The 16,758-nt window shown below is 34.6% G+C and overlaps 1 pseudogene; it reads right to left on the bottom strand.

Moving 5' to 3' along the window:
* Positions 1-207: 207 nt before the first annotated feature.
* LOC141487908 (26S proteasome regulatory subunit 10B-like) overlaps positions 208-16,758 on the bottom strand; it is a 50,336-nt pseudogene continuing 33,785 nt past the window's right edge.

Raw genomic sequence — 16,758 nt, 5'->3', positions numbered from 1 at the left:
TTTTTTTTGTTGTTACTGTGTGAGATGATTGAATCAAATTTTATTCGATTCTTTGGGAAGAAGAAACCAAGTGAAATAATACGTAATATTTTTAAAATGTACTTTAAGACATGGAATCTCAAGGCTAGGTAATCATTAAGTGTCTTAGATGGGATTTGAACCCAGGTACTACTGACTCCAGGGCCAGTGCTTTATCCACTATGCCACCTAGCTGCCCCTATTGTGTAGTTTTTATTCCAACTTCTTAGAATCGGCCAGTTTTATGACTGCTTTCATGAAATCTTCCTTACAACAAAATAATGATCAGCATGAATTGTAAACATATGTGTTTCAGTAGAAACATTTTCAGATCTGCTCCATTAAAACCATCTGAGAGCTTCATAATTGTTTCATAATCTATTTCACCTTATTTTGTGATAGAACTGGCATGAGTCTTCATTATGTCTAATCTTGCTTTTTTATTTGATAAATCAATATGTATTTTTCTATCTAATCTTGGATTCAACAAAGCAGGATCCAATGTGTCTTGTCTGTTTGTAAGAATGATCATTTTTGCTCTGTGAAAAGTATCAAATCCATCCATTTGATTCAGTGACTCCATTAGAATTCTCTGAATTTCTCTATGATCTGAAGTACTTTTAGAAAAACAATGGCCATCAATAGCATCCATTTTGTCCATGAAAATAATGCACAGCTAGTGATCCTTGGCATAATTAAACATTTCTCTGATCAAATGGGTATTTTCACCAATGTTCTTGTCTCTGATAAAATTAGATATAACTTTTTAAAAATTGCAATCCAGCTGGCTAGCAATAATTCTTGCCAAGCGTGTTTTCTTTTGTTTCTGGTAGTCCATCTACCAAACAACCTTTTAGAGCTATTATTCCTACAAACCAGAATAACTCAGGACTTGTAAGGAATAATCTTTCAATTCTCTGATTTATCAGGTAGCTCTCCAATCTCAGGATAAGAAACATTCCCAAGATTCTCACAAGACGTTATAAACAAGTGGATTTTTTTTTTTTGGCAAATATATCACAATAGTAAGTAATCAAATTCAGAGCAATCCCTGGCCTCAGATTATTTTCTCACAATGACACTGACAACTCACAACATATCTTAGTTCATTTGGTGCTGTAAAGATGAATTTTCCTTCTATTCTTTGTTTAGACAATTCACCAACTCTGCCCAACATTTTGTAAAGCCTTCTGATCATTTTCAGCATATGATTTAATAAGATCTTTTAATTGTTTTCTTAAGTCTTTGAGGCATTCAAATCTCTCAGTTCATCATGTTGAAAAGATACTTTTAATCATAGATGTTGAAAACGTACATGGCTATCAAGGCATGGGGAAAGGAAGGCAGGGCAGGGCATGAATATTTCTTTAAAACTACATCAGGAAGAGTGAAAATAGAGAAAGAAAACTGTAGACCAATATACCTAATGAATACTAATACAAAAAAATTTAAATATCAGCAAAAATTACAGGAACATATCACAAAGATGATTTATTATGACCAGGATGTATTTACATTAGGAATTAGGTTCAATAATAGGAAAATTGTAAACATAATCAACCATATTAATAACAACAAAAATAATATAATTGTCAAAAGTCATGGGAAAAAGTTTTTGGCAAAATGCAGTATGTAACATATCTGTTTTTTAAAAATCCTTGGGAATATAAGAATAAATCTTTTCTTAACATGGCAAATAGGGTCTATCTGAAACCAAGATCCAGCATTATAGGTGATACTGATAAACTAGCATTACCAATAAGATCAAAGATGAAGCAAGAATGTCCAATGTCCTCGCTTCTATTTGGTAGAAGTACTGGTTATAACAAGGGAAGAAAAAGAAATTGAAAAAATAAACTTAGGCAAAGAAGAAAAGTTTTTTGTACTTTTTGTAAATATAATGAGTATTTAAAAAATCCTATGAAGTAGATTAAAATAAATTGAAACAATAATTGCTAGATAGCTGTAGGATTTAAAATAAATCCACATAAACTACCAGCTTTTCCTTTTTTTTGATATTTTTATTTTCCCAAATATATGTTATGAAAGTTTTTCAACATTTATCCATATGCATATGTATATTTTTAAGTTACAAAATTTCCCTTTCATCCTCCCTTCCCACCCCTCTCCCCTCAGGCAGCAAACAGTCAGGTTAATATTGTACATACATATACATTATATTTGTGTTAAACATGTTTACAGATTGGTCATTTTCAGTATGAGGAATATTAGCATTAAGTGAATGAAATATATAAGAGATTTTTTAAAAAGTGAATGTAGTGTTCATCAGATTCTGAAGGTTTGTGGGTTTTTTCCCCTGTGGATGAGAATAGCATTGTTCATAGCTGGTCTAATGAAATTGTACTAGCTTTCTGAACTGCTGAGAGGAGTTGCCTCCATAAGGGTTAATCATCTCACAATGTTGTTGTTAATTATATGTTCTCTTGGTTCTGATCCCTTCACTTAGCATCAGATCCTGTAATTCATTCCATGCTTCTCTAGAGTCTGGTCATTTATAATTTCATAAAGTATTTAACCATTCCCTAATTAATGGGCATCCCCTCAATTTCCAATTCTTTGCCACAACAAAAAGAACTGCTATTAATATTTTGGAATATGTAGGACTTTTCTCATTTTTTAATGATTTCTTCTGGATATAGTCCTAGAATTGGAATTGTTGGGTCAAAGGGTATGAATGGCATTTTTGGCTTTTGGGGAATAGTTCTATAATCACCAGTATTTCTGTATAATAATTAAAACTAGCAAGAAAATATAGAAAAGAAATTCCAGTTAAATTTTCTGTAGCATATATAAAATACTTTGGAGTCTATCTGTCAAATTTCACACAAGGGTTATATTAATAAAAATTTAAAAAATAAGAGAAATATTAATAAATCATGGATAGCCCAAACCAATGTAAAATAATAATACTATCTAAATGAATATATTTATTTAGTGCCATGCTAATCAAACTATCAAAGGATTACTTTTTCAAACTAGGAAAAATAATAACAGAATTAATTTGGAGAAATAAAAAGTCATGGATATATTTTTAAATTTTTTTATTCATCTTAAACTTAAATACAAAATGAGAAAAATGGGAGAGGAGAACATAGCAATACAAAGGAGAAAATTCAAATGAAAACAATAAATTTCAACTTCAAGAAAATCTATGTAATAAATATTACACATTGTTTTCAAAGTGAGTCAGTTTTTCTTTGCTTCCTTCTAGGTGTCCATTTGTTCTCTATTGTTGACTTTTTACTTTATTTTTCTCCCTCTCTCCTCCACTCAGCACCCTCAAGAAGGCTACAATTAAATGTGTATATATATATATATATATATATATATATATATACATATATATACATAAATAGATATCTATATATTTACAATATATAAAAATGTATTTAAGACTGTACCACAAATATTCTAGTTGTCATTTCTTTCTCTGGAAGTGAATAGCATCTTCCTTCATAGGTCCATGTCTTTCCGTGTTTTAAAAGTCAAAGATCATTAAAAATAATCCACTTGTTACAAAAACATTTATAACAGCTCTTTTTCTAGTGACAAAGAATTGGAAATTGAAGAGATACAATTAGAGAATGGTTGAACAGATTAGGTACATGAATTTGATGCTGTACTATTATTCTGTAAGAAATCACGAGCAAGGGGACTTCAGAAAAGGCTGGGAAAAATTGCATGAATTGATGCTGAATGAAGTGAGCAGAACCAGAAGAACATTGCAAACATTAACAGTGACATTGTGAGATGATCAACTATGGGGTGCATCTCCTCTCAGCAGTGATTAAAGACAATCTAAAAGACCTGTTAAGGAAAATTCCAGCTATATCTGAACAAAAGGCTATGGGGTCTGGGGGCAGCTAGGTGGTGCAGTGGATAGAGCACTGGTCCTGGAGTCAGGATGCACCTGAGTTCAAATATGACCTCAGACACTTAATAATTGCCTAGCTATGTGACCTTGAGCAAGTCCCTTAACCCCACTGCCTTAAATAAAAAAAAGTTGAAAAAAATCTTTAAAAAAGCTATGGAAGGGGCAGCTAGGTGGCGCAGTGGATAAAGCACCGGCCCTGAAGTCAGGAGGTCCTGGGTTCAAATCAGGTCTCAGACACTTAATAATTACCTAGCCGTGTGGTCTTGGGCAAGTCACTTAACCCCATTGCCTTGCAAAAAAAAATTTTTTTTTAAATTAAAAAAAGAAAAGCTATGGAGTCTGAATGGAGATCAAAATATATTATGTTCACTTTTTAAAACTTTTTAGATTTTTTTCTTTCTGGTGGTTTCCCCCCACCCCGCTTAGTTCTAATTCTTCTTTCACAACATGACTAATATGGAAATATGTTAAATATGTTTATATATATATATATATATATATAAATATATAAAATCTATATCAAATTCCTTGCTGTCATGGGGAGGAGGGAGGTGGGGAAGCTGATAGAAAAAATGTGGAACTCAAAAGCTTGCAAAAGGATAAATGTTGAAAATTCTTTGCATGTAATTGGAAAAAATTTAAAATTGAAAAAAGTCAAGGATCTTAAGAGAAACAATAGAAGCAGGGAAGGGGGGAGTGGAAAAGAAGGAAGCCCAGCAATATAATATTTCAAGCTATACTCCAAAAAAGTAGTAATGAAAACAATTTGGTACTTATTAAAAAAAAAAGAAAAAGAGAAAGCTCAATCAGTGGAACAGATTAGTTATGCACCAAAGAGAAGTAGATGAATCTAGGAGCCTAGGGTCTGACAAACCCAAAGACCCAAGCTACTGAGGTAAGAATGCACTATTTAACAAAAACTGCTGGGAAAATAGGATAGCACTCTGGAAAAAATTAGGTTTACAGCAATACTTCATACCAAATACTAAGGAAAGCTCCAGATATATACATGGCCTAGATATAAAAGGTAATATCATAAACAAATTAGAGGAACAAGGACACAACACCTTTCAAGTCTATGAATAAATAAGGGAAGAGTTCATGATCCAAGAAGAGATAGAGAGGATCACAGAAAATAAACAATCTTGATTGCATAAAATTAAAGAGTCTTATTTAAACAAAACCAAAACAACTCAGATTAGAAGGGAAATCATTAACCTGGGGGGGGCTCAAAATTAGAAGAATAAAAATAATTCACAAAATTGATAAATGATTGAAAGATATGACCTTTTCTTCATTTTCTAGATCAGACTCCCAGAGAAGATTATATCTGGAAGAGACCTTAGAATTTCGATCATAGAATGTTCGCATTTAAAAGGACTTTAGAGCTCAGAAAATTGAATTTCAGAGATGAAAGGTATCTTAGATGCCATCTAGTACATCCCACTCATCCTACGGAGGAGGAAAGTAAGATTAAAATTGAGAAAGATACTTGCCAAAAAGTCAAGCCAAACTACTCTGTGCTTTTCATCATATATAACATTCCATTTCCTGTTCATTTATAAAGGCAGCTCCCCATGTCTAGAATGTGCCATCTCCTTACCTGTGTTTCATAGAATCCTTTGTTTATTTCAAAGTTCAGTTTTTCACCATGTCTTTCTTGAGGCTTTTCCTATCCTTCTCCCACCAAGCTTTGGGATCCATTTAATTGACTTTTGTATATTTTACCTCTAATAATAGTTTTTATTTAACTATTTTGCATATATTTGAATTTGTTTTACTTATGTCATATCATATACTTCTATATGTATGTATTATTTCCCTTCCCCATTAGAATGGAAACCCATTTTGAGTAAGGATTTATTTCTTTGTACTTGTATCTAATCCATAATGTACACTTAATAAATATTTGAATTGATTTATTGATGTTTATAGCTATCTATATATATATATATATATATATATGTTACTTTCATAATAGAATTGAAGCTCTTAAAGGGACTATTACCATTTTTGTCTTTGTACCTCCATCATTTAACACATAAACCTATATGACACATAGTAGGGAGCTAAATAAATACTTAATTGACTTACAGAAGTCATAGGGATAGCTCAGTGACTTATACATAAATTCACTTAATAGAATTGGATTTAGGATATCTACAATTAATCAGAACCAGAAAGTACATTCAAGGAGTATTTAAGATTCTTCCTAATGTCCTTTCAATGTCACCTCAAGATTATTTGAGGATGGTGAGATGTAGATTGGAAAGATTCTCCCCAGGGGAATGCTTAGTTCCTTAAACTTTCCTCTAAGAAAATGAGAAGAAAAAGAGGTGTGAAACTAGATGTATATCCATTTGGAAATATCTAAATTGTGTTCCATGAATATAATGCAATATTGCTGCTCTGTTAGAAAAGATAAACATGATGAATACAAAGAAGTATTGAAAGACTTGAATGAACTGAACAAAATAAGTGGGGTGAGTAAAATAACATACAAAGTGACTACATTATTGTACATGGAAAGAATAGCAATCACAAAACAAAAGAAAATGAATGTTGTATAATTATAAAGAATAATCTTTGTCCCAAAGAAGAGATATGGGAAAACACCTCAGCAAAGCAAATATTGCTGATAACATCAAAGTTACCCCTCCATAGAATTTGCAGAATTTTTTTCTTCTCTTAATTTTATCCTCTTAAAGAAATTATTTGCTATAAGAAATGGCTCCCTTAGAAGGGGAAAGGATACAGAAGCAATCAAGGCAATGTAAAAAATGAAAGACATCAATAAAAAAATCTGTTAAAGAGAAATAAAGACTGTATGGAAAAGAATCTTTAGATTCTGCTAGAACTGGAAACATTTCCCATAGTTCTGATGATTGCAATTATACTGGGGTGGGAAGATGGGTGGGGTGCCATGTGGAGTGTGGTAGAGGAGAGGTAAGGAAGGCAGAAAAGGTTCAGAGAAGGGAGGTATTATTTTATAAAACTTAAGAGCTGGTTTCAAGCTCAAGTACAAAGCAACTTTGTGCTCTGTGATGAGGCACTAATGGACTCTCCAAGTGAGGCTAAAAACAAGATTGTGTCTTAAAAATACTTTGCATCTAATTAAAGCCTAACCCAACTCCATTAAGGGCACACAACAGCTACTCAGGTTTGAGTCAAGAGCCACACCCCACCTGGAGACTCTCCATTATCCCAGAACTCCCACTGGTGGTGGTACTAACATCAAAGGACCCCAGATCTGGGACAGATCCCCGGTGGCCATATAATCTACCCACCCCCACCTCCAGAAAGAGCTGAATCTGTTAGTTCATCATGATATTCACCATCTTCTGCTCTAAGAAAGAGAGCTGCAGGAAGAATACTTGTCATTTTTGCTATTTATTCAGTCAAAAACAAGCTTTTCCATTTCTAAGCACTTTCTCATTTGCAAAGAACATATTTCACTGAAATAAGTTATACTCTCATTTTAGAAAATTACAAATAATAGAACTGAAAAGGAGTGTGGAGGTTTTTTAGTCCCACCTCCCTCATTTTACAGCCCAAAATTCTAGTCTAGAAAAGTTATCCAAGGTCACACAGGCAACAATTTATAGTCAATTAGTCAATAAACATTTATTAAGCATATACTATAGGAAACTTGGTAGCACCATGGATAGAGTGCCAGATCTGAAGTCAGGAAGACAACAGACTGAATTCAAAATCAGCCTCACTTATTAGCTTTGCAACACATAGGAAAGTCATGTCCCCCTATTTGCCTCAGTTTCCTCATATGTAAAATGAACTGGAGAAGGAAATAGCAAGCCATTCCAGTATCTTTGCCAAGAAAATTCCAAAATGGGGTCATGAAGAGTTAAAAATGAATTAATGACTAAACAACGAGAAGCATGAAGAACTGGGGATACAAAGAAGTTCAAAAGACAGTCCCTATCATCAAGGAGGAAGGCAACATAAAAAAAGAAATTAATATGGGGGGTCTGGTTGGGTGTATAGGGAGGATCCACGGAATCTCAGATTATGATGAAGTCTTAAATTCAGGTAGTATATGATGAGGTATCTGCCTCTATTTCTTAAATAGAAGATCTGGAAGGAGCTCTCTGATGACTACCTTCTCCAATTAGGTGGGGGAGGGCCCATAGGGCAAGGGGCACCAAAAAGTTCCGGGTTTCAGAATTCATATCATCTTACAGAAAATTAATTTCTGGAGACATTAATAAAGAACAACTATTCAAACCTGAGGTTTTTCCCCTCCAACTCCTGAAGCCAAGAGAACTAAGAGTAATGAAGCCAGTCAGTTTCAGAGCCAAAGCTCAAACTCAAGTTTGATGACAAGATGTGATATTTCTAGTACTATATCATCTCTTATCACATGTGTTCAGCACTATGGGGGACACAGAGAAGTAAAAGACATGTGGCCTCTGCCTTCAAGAGTCTATCATTTACTGATTGAGCAGAACCAAAATGCAAGAAACCCTCAGAGAATAAATACTAGCCTCTGAAACATAGAATATAAATGTAATAGGAGTCCTAAGAAGGAGTAGATGCTGTGTAATCAATTAATCAATCATCAATAAGCATTTAATAAGCACTATGTTAACTACTTTAAGGCTATGCAAAGACAAATACAAAGACAAAAATGAAGTAGTCCCTGCCTTCAAGGAGTTTACATTTTTGTGAGGTGAGAACAATTACATAAATAATTATATACAATTTTAAAATGGGAATAGTAATAACATCTACATCCCAGGATTATTGTGAGAGTAAAATAAGATTATATTTTATAAATACTTTATGAAGCTTAAACCCCTATATAAATGCTACTTATAACTACTAACATGCTGAAATCAGAATTTGAAGAGAGCTGATATATGCTATTCAGTTTTTTCTCTGAGCCTCAACTGTCTCATCTGCAAAAGTGCATAACCTTCTTCACAAGATTGTGAGGGAAATGACATGTAAACTTTAAAGAGGAATCTATAAAGACATATTCTTTTATTTCTGTGTTACATTGTGGGTTGTTATCATTCATAAAAGAGACCATGAAGAACAGAGCCTTGAAGAAATGATTTAAAATTAGATGGGAAAGATGAAAGATATTCATAGTCTAGGTTAAATCATGCACAAAAGTGAGAACGAACAAGTTTTGTGGAAGAAACAGAAATAAGACAAGCCTGAACAGAGAATTACGGAAGAGAATATTGAAGTGTACAGAAAAGAACATTGAACTAGGAGTCAGAAGATCTCATAATCCCCTTGTCTGGATTCCAGATCTGAACCATAACTTTCAATTTGACCTAACCCAAATTGTTCATTCTCTTGGAGCTTCACTTTTATCATTTGAAAAAAGATGATGTGTATAATGCAGACACTGTCCAGTTCCTTGGGTGATTAGGAGTGAAATATTTCATGAACTACAAGTTCTATAAAAAATAGATTTTACTGTTATCATCACACCCAAACCAAAATTAATCAAAACACTTTCCAACATATAAAGCATTTCCAAGTTTAAATAATTGGATTCTCACAATAATCCTGACAGAATTTATTACCCTCAATTTAAAAATGAGGAAATTGATAGGGTGTCTGAGGTTCCACTGCTACCTAGTTTCTCAATTCCCAATCCAAGTGTCCCAGTTCATCTTTCTACCCCATATCTGTCTAGTGTTTAATATTAAGAAAATATTGTTTGTGCCTGTCTGATATTTTCTGAGGACTTTCTTGGCTGCACTGGCTCTAACTAGATGTAAATTCCCTCCTATTGTTCAATGTAACTCCATTGTTAAGAGTAAATTTGCCAAGATAAAAACAACCTCAGCTCATCTCCCTATGCTTCTTCAGTTTCCAGTCTTTCACAATGAGTACCTGACATCCATCACATAGAGAGGGTAGGATTTCCCTTTGCTCAATTTTTCCTGACTCTTCACCCAGGAAGTAGGTTAGATTATAAAAGTCTAGGCTAAAGCTCTTTGTGGCCAGACTCCCTCAGTCTCTCTCTCTCTCTCTCTCTCTCTCTCTCTCTCTCTCTCTCTCTCTTTCCTTCAGGCCCTCTCACCAAGACCTTTGTTATTTAACCTGTCTTCAAATAGCTTACTATCTCTCCAGGAAAAAAAAAAGTTTCAATCTGTGAACTTTGCAGGTTTGAGAAATCAAAATCTGAGTTTTCTAACCTCCACAGCTAGTGTGAGCTTTTCATTTCAAGAACACACATTTTTATGATAGCATCATCAGTTTCTTCCATATCAATTCCATGCTTCTTCCTAAGAGTAGTGCATCTCAAATCTTGAATAGGGGTACATAAGATAGAAGACAAAGGGGTGGGGGAAGTGACTTGTCAAGAAAAGTCACCACATCTTTACTGAAAATGCTGAATCATCCTGCCTTTACAGAGATGGAAGAAACTGAAGAGAGCAGTTGCCCATGGTTGCAAAACTGGAGTCAGTCCTTGCTTAAGCCTCTTGAGTTTCTAGTATTTCCTGACTATGGGACCATTCCTAGGAGCTGGTCCTGATTCAGGTCTAACATCAAGCACTCCTCACTTCTGTGTGATTTGATCAGAGATCAATGATACCACTACTAGCAATTTCCTGGCCCCTATTTAACTTGCAAAGAGATTGCACAGAGGGACCATTTAGATGCATTAGGGGAACTGCCTGAGATCAAAAGAGCTATAGACTTTGTGTAGAAGTGTTCTGTCATCAAATCAGACTGGGAATCAAGTTCTGTGTTAGATACATTGTGAATGAGGCATTTTGCCATGGACACCATTCTCAGAAGAAGAGAAAGGTCTCAGTTGGATGTAGCAAGCAGCACAGTATGTATTTATTTGTTCTGTCTGTGTCCTTTTTCCTGTCTCTGTGCTGACCATTTCCACAGCTCTGGGCAGACATAACCAGTTGCAAGAGCACTTCCCACAGGGAACAACTGTTTCAACTGACTCAGATCCTTAGAGAACCACAGAAACACACAGATGAAAGAGAAAACTCAATTCTCATCCTCAAGGTTTTGAGTTTCTCTGTTCTGCACTCTGTTCATGCTGAATGAGCTAAAGTCAATTACTTTCTTTTCTTTGTTAAATTATAATTTAACAAACAATATAAAATGATACACATATATCAAGAATAGAAAAAATGATTCTTCATGAAATTGTGCTTATTATATAGTCTTTCTTTTACTTTGACATATAATATTTTCAACATGTAGCTTTCACTTGTGTTTCCTTTCCTTCTGTTCTCTTCTGTACATTTAAAAAAATAAACTTTGAAGACTCTTTTCTTTTCATTTTTCTAGCAATCCTCCCTTTACCATCACCACTGAAAAAAGAAACAGAAAGGAAATGTTTGCATCAAATATGTGTAGCCAAGTAAAAATTCCCATGTTGGCCATGTTTGAAGATTTATGCCTCATTCTTTACTTCTCTTAATCCAAAGCCAAATGATGGTTTCATGATACTCCAATGATAAAATCTGGAAAAGTTAAAATGAAAGATCACATAGTTAAGAAGCAGCCAAGTTGGAACTAGAATACAAGTCTCCTGGCTTCCAACTCCAATTTCTCTCCATAACAATGGAATGGTAAGAAGGTAGTCTAGAATAAAAAGAGAAAGGGAGAAAGGAGTCATAAAAGAGAAGTATGAGGGATATTGGAGCAGTATCATATGTAGCTATTAATAAAAAGCTGCTTCATTTAGTATCATGGAACCATCCCTTGTGTCTCAAGTCAGAGGAATGAAAACTGAGATATACATCTTCAAATGTGATCACATGGAAATTTGTCTTACTTGTCTACATATATACTGGTGTGTATTTGTACATACACATGTATATATGCACATATACACATGTGTGTGTATATATATCCAGAGAGAGAGAGAGAGAGAAGTAATTTCAAATTTCTCTGATTTCATCTAATTTCAAATCAATAAACATTTACCTAAGGCAGTGGAAGTCACAGCATGGTCGATAGAGAGGTCGTCTCAGAATCTGGAGGACCTAGATTCAAATCCTTTCTGTGACACTGATCAGATGGATGACACTGGTTAAGTGATTTAACCTCTGTTTTCACAAGGAAACTGCCTAAGACTATAGGTTGACAGAGAAAGTGACAATATACATTAAGATAGTATATTTCCTCACTGATCCTTATTTCAGGGAAATTACAGGTCTTGCCCCCCAAAAAAATATGTATAGGGAATCATGTCAGTTGTTAGATACAAAAAATGAGTCCCCTGGCAAGTAGCATATATTTTGGGGGGAATTGGGGGTGGAGAGGTAGAGAAGATACATAGTATAAGTAAATAAATAAATAAATATAATTTGAGGAGGTAAAGAGTTATGAGATAACATACATTTGAAGTAGACCTAGGTGACATACTTTCTCTTAGCAACATTCAAGATGGTAGGAGATTTTAAGTGTTGGAGAACCTCAAGCATTGGGTTTGGCATGGTAAGATTGATGATGATATCATACAAGACAGCAGGAGAATCAAGAGTAGAGAGTTGTGTGGAATGAAATAGATTAGGCATAGTATCAAGACTGTGGAGGGAAGAAAGCAGGGGTGATGTACTGAGAGAATCAGCAGGAAGAGGTATGGGAGGTCATGAGGAAGACAAAAATAAGTTTTCTCAGGATTGGAGAAAGGGAAATAGGAGAGAATAGTAAGTTACAATGAGAAGGAATTTCAAAATTAAAGATTATAAAGATAGCATAGTTATGGGTACTGTGAAATAAAGTGTATGAACATTACTAAGAGTGGCTGAAGTGAGATAGAGATATAAGGCATTGGAGTTGATCTGAATGATGAGGTGATGTTGAAGTGCTTAGGAGGTAGGAAAGATGAGGAAATGACCGTAAGGTGGTAAGCGAGCATGAAAAGGATCTGAACTGGGAGAATCAAATTGATGGTAAAGTGGAAAGTGTGTTGAACTTAGAGTGAAATAGACTGAGTTCAAATCCTGTCTCAGAAATTTCCTAGAAATGTGAACCTGGACAAATCACTTAAATTACCTTAGTTTCAATAATGCCATCTGTTAGATGGGAATAATAAAAATTCCTGCCTCACAGGGTTGTTTTGAGGAGCAAATATCATAACACATGTAAACTGCTTTGTAAGCCATAAATGCTAAATATTATGAATCATTGCATTAATAAAATTAACAATAATGATGCCCAAGTCACTCACAAACTATGAAACCTTGGGCAAGTCATTTAATTTTTGTCGAAATTTCAGTTTCCTCATCTATAAAATGATGACTGAATTTGACTTCTTCCAGAGGATGCCATTTCAGGAGGGTTGCAAAAAGGGCATGCAACAAGATGGCCAAGGTAGAAGGATGGATAGGATGTGACGCCCACTATATGTAGTGGGCTAGGGATGTTTGGACTCATTCCCTTCCCTATCAAGAAGTTTATTCTTGAAAGATCTCAGTATCCTGTACAAGTAGCTTAGTCCCTTTGGCAACCTGAGGATTGAATTATTTTACACGTGAGTCCCCTTCAGCACAGGTTTTCTACATATATGATCATTCATAATTTTTTAATAGAATGAGCTGTGTGATTTAAAAATTTTATGGGATGAGGAGAAAGGGGTCACAGAGCAAGATAAAAGACAGAAGCAATGTAGTAAAGTAGGAATATCCCTGTATTTGTAGACAGAGGACCAGTTCTGTTATTATTTATGTGAGCATAGAAAAGTCCATTCCCCTTTTAAAGCTTCAGGTTGCCCTTCTGTAAAATGGAGTCTAGGACTAGTTGACCTCTGAGGTGGCTTCTAGTTCTAAATTCCATGGAATTAAAAAGTTCTCATCAAGCTGACCTTAGGCAGAGCTCTTTCATATTCCTTATCAAATTCAGTGTCAACATGACCTTAATTCTTATATTCATATGAGTTTGTCTCCTTATCCTGAGAGACATTTTCATTCATACTAGTATGTGACTCACAATGTCATGCAGTCTTCAAAGAAATTATTCTTCTTCCCTGAGAAGAAACTGTAGAGAAAACCAAGATTACAGATAAAATAAGATTTAGCACAATCTCAACTAAAAATAAATAAAGCTAATATCCCTTGGGATAGTGCTCTGCTGAAATTTCAAGTTTTCCCTCGTGGATTGTATAAATCCTATATTTGGGCATAAAGTTGGTAATAATGGTAGTGAGATAGTGAAAACAGCGGAGAATGAGAGAACTAGGGCTGGGTTCCCTTAACACCAGACAAAAATCAAAATGGTTCTTATCCTCAATGAGATTACATTCTACTTCTGCAGATAAAAAGTATTGTAGGGGTGGCTAGGTGGCACAATGGGTACAGCACTGGCCCTGGAGTCAGGAGTACCTGAGTTCAAATCCAACCTCAAACACTTAAATTACCTAGCTGTGTGGCCTTGGGTAAGCCACTTAACCCCATTGCCTTGCAAAAACTTTAAAAAAAAGTATTGTAGAAGAATTGAGGAGGGAGAGAAGTACTAAATGGAGGATCAGGGAAGAGGAAGAGGTGACATCTAAGTAGAAATTTGGAGGAGGACAAGGATTCTTTTATCGTTTGTTTTTATTAATATTTTCATTTATTTGTTTTTCTAAGAACATGCAATGATGCTATCCATCAAACATTTTTCTCCCAAGATTTTGAGTTTTACATATTTCTCCCTCCCTCCCTTCCTTCTCCCCTTTCCCAATAGAAAGAAATCTAATATGGGTTCTACATATGTAATTATGTTAAACATAAATCCATATTAATCATGTTGTGAAAGAAGAATCAAATCCAAATGAAAGAAAAAATTTAGGGAAAAATGACATAATATAACTTTCAAAAATTGAAGATACAAAGCTTTGCTTTTCATTTAAACTCTACAACTCTTTCTCTGGATATGGATGACCACCATAAGTCTTTTTAGAATTGTCTTTGATTATTGTACTGCTAAAATGAACAAGGCCATCATAGTCCAATGTTGTTATTAGTGTGTATAATGTTCTTCTAGTTCTGCTTATTTCACTTAGCATCAGTTCATGTAAATCTTTCCAAGTTTTTCTGAAGTTCCAAGAGAAGGATTTCTATAGACAGATGAGGAGAATAGGGAATGGCATGGGTTCTGAATGTTGGAGTTGATCTTTGGGGTTCAAGGAAAAGCTGCTAGTTCAGTTTGGCTGGAACATGGTCCATTAAGAGTAGTAGTAGTAGTAGTAGTAGTAGTAGTAGTAGTAGTAGTAGTAGTAGTAGTAGTAGTAGTAATAGTAATGATGATGATGATGATAATAATAATAATAATAACTAAAATTTCTAAAAAAACTCTAAGGTTTTGCAAAGTGCTTTATATGTGTTATCTTATGATCCTTGAACAATCCTGTGTGGTGCTTACCATAACTGAGGAAGGTGCTCATTTTATAAAAGAGGAAACTGAGGCTGAGAGAAGTTAAAAGGTAAGTCATTTAACTAAGAAGTATCTGGGGCAAGATTTGAACTAAGGTCTTCCTGACTATAAATCCAGTGTACAATTCACTGAATTACATGATAGGCATTGTGATAGGTGTTACACTAAATGTTGGGGATACAAAGAAAGGTAAAAACCAATTCCTGCTCTCAAGAAAAACATACTCTATTGCATTCAACTTCGTACAAACAAGATAGAGATAGGATAAATTGGAGATAGTCTCAGAGAGAAGGCAGTAAGATTAAGGAAGATTGGGAAAGTGTTCTTGTACAAGGTATACTTTAGGTGTGACTAGAAGAAAGTCAAAGAAGTCAGGAAATGGAGAGGGATGAGAAGGGAGCGTGTCTCAGGAAAGTTATATGAAAATCAATAGCAAGGAGTGGAAAAGGGAGGTAGCAGTTGTGGGGAAAGGTCAGGAAAGGTTTCATGATAACACTGGTCCTTGATCTGAGTCTTGAGGGAAACTGGAGATTCTTAAAGATGGAAGTGAGGAGAGAGAACATTTTAAGTGAAAAAACAGGCACCTAGTTTGAAGATGGATTTGTATGTATGAGGACTAGTAAGAAGGCTAATTTGACTAAATTATAGAGTACATGAAGATAAGGGGCAGGGTAAAATGCAAAAAAGGCTCAAAAAGTAATTTGGAGGTTGGTTATTATAGATTGAGTATAATTTGTTCCTCTGGCATCACCCAAGAATGATTTGTTCTACTTAGGAAACTTTCCTGGATAATTGATGTTCACTCCTTTCAATATTGAATTAGAGTCATGTAGGTGGTACAGTACTGGGTCTGGAGTTAGAAAGATATCAGTTCATATCCTTCCTCAGACACTAGTTTATGACCCTAGACTTCTAGATTATTTTTATCTGACTCATTCTCCTTAACTATAATAGAGGGATGGCCAGCTAGGTCAAGCAGTGGAAAGAGTACAGGTCTAGAATCAGTAAAACTATCTTTGTGAGTTAAAAAGGAGCATAATAATAATAATAGCACCTCCCAAGGTTGTGAGAACAAAATGAGATAATTTATAAAATGCTTAGTATTGTCTAGCACATGGTAGGCAATTAATAATGCTTATTCCCTTCCTTATGTTAAAAATGATTTCATGGAAAATTTTCTTTAAAATTTTATTATTTTACAGCCTCCTTTTACTTCTGACCAACAAAATTTGACCTTTTTTCTTGGTGACTCAGTTATAATTCTGAATATAACTAACAGTCCTGGGCAATAATCCAGTGGTAGCCTCAGGGACAATTGAGATGTGTGCAATTGTTTGCCTCATCACTCAAGATCCCCAGACTATTATTGTTTTTGCAATCCTGTGTCAGTCTTTTGTTGTTCTTGTTTCCTTTGCCATCAGCTGTCAACTGAGGCAGGTTTTAATTTGATATCAGGAAAGCCTTCCTAACAATTA

This window comes from Macrotis lagotis, chromosome 1 (genome assembly GCF_037893015.1).
Source record: "Macrotis lagotis isolate mMagLag1 chromosome 1, bilby.v1.9.chrom.fasta, whole genome shotgun sequence".
NCBI lineage: Eukaryota > Metazoa > Chordata > Mammalia > Peramelemorphia > Peramelidae > Macrotis > Macrotis lagotis.
This window is presented reverse-complemented; position numbering and strand designations above follow the sequence as displayed.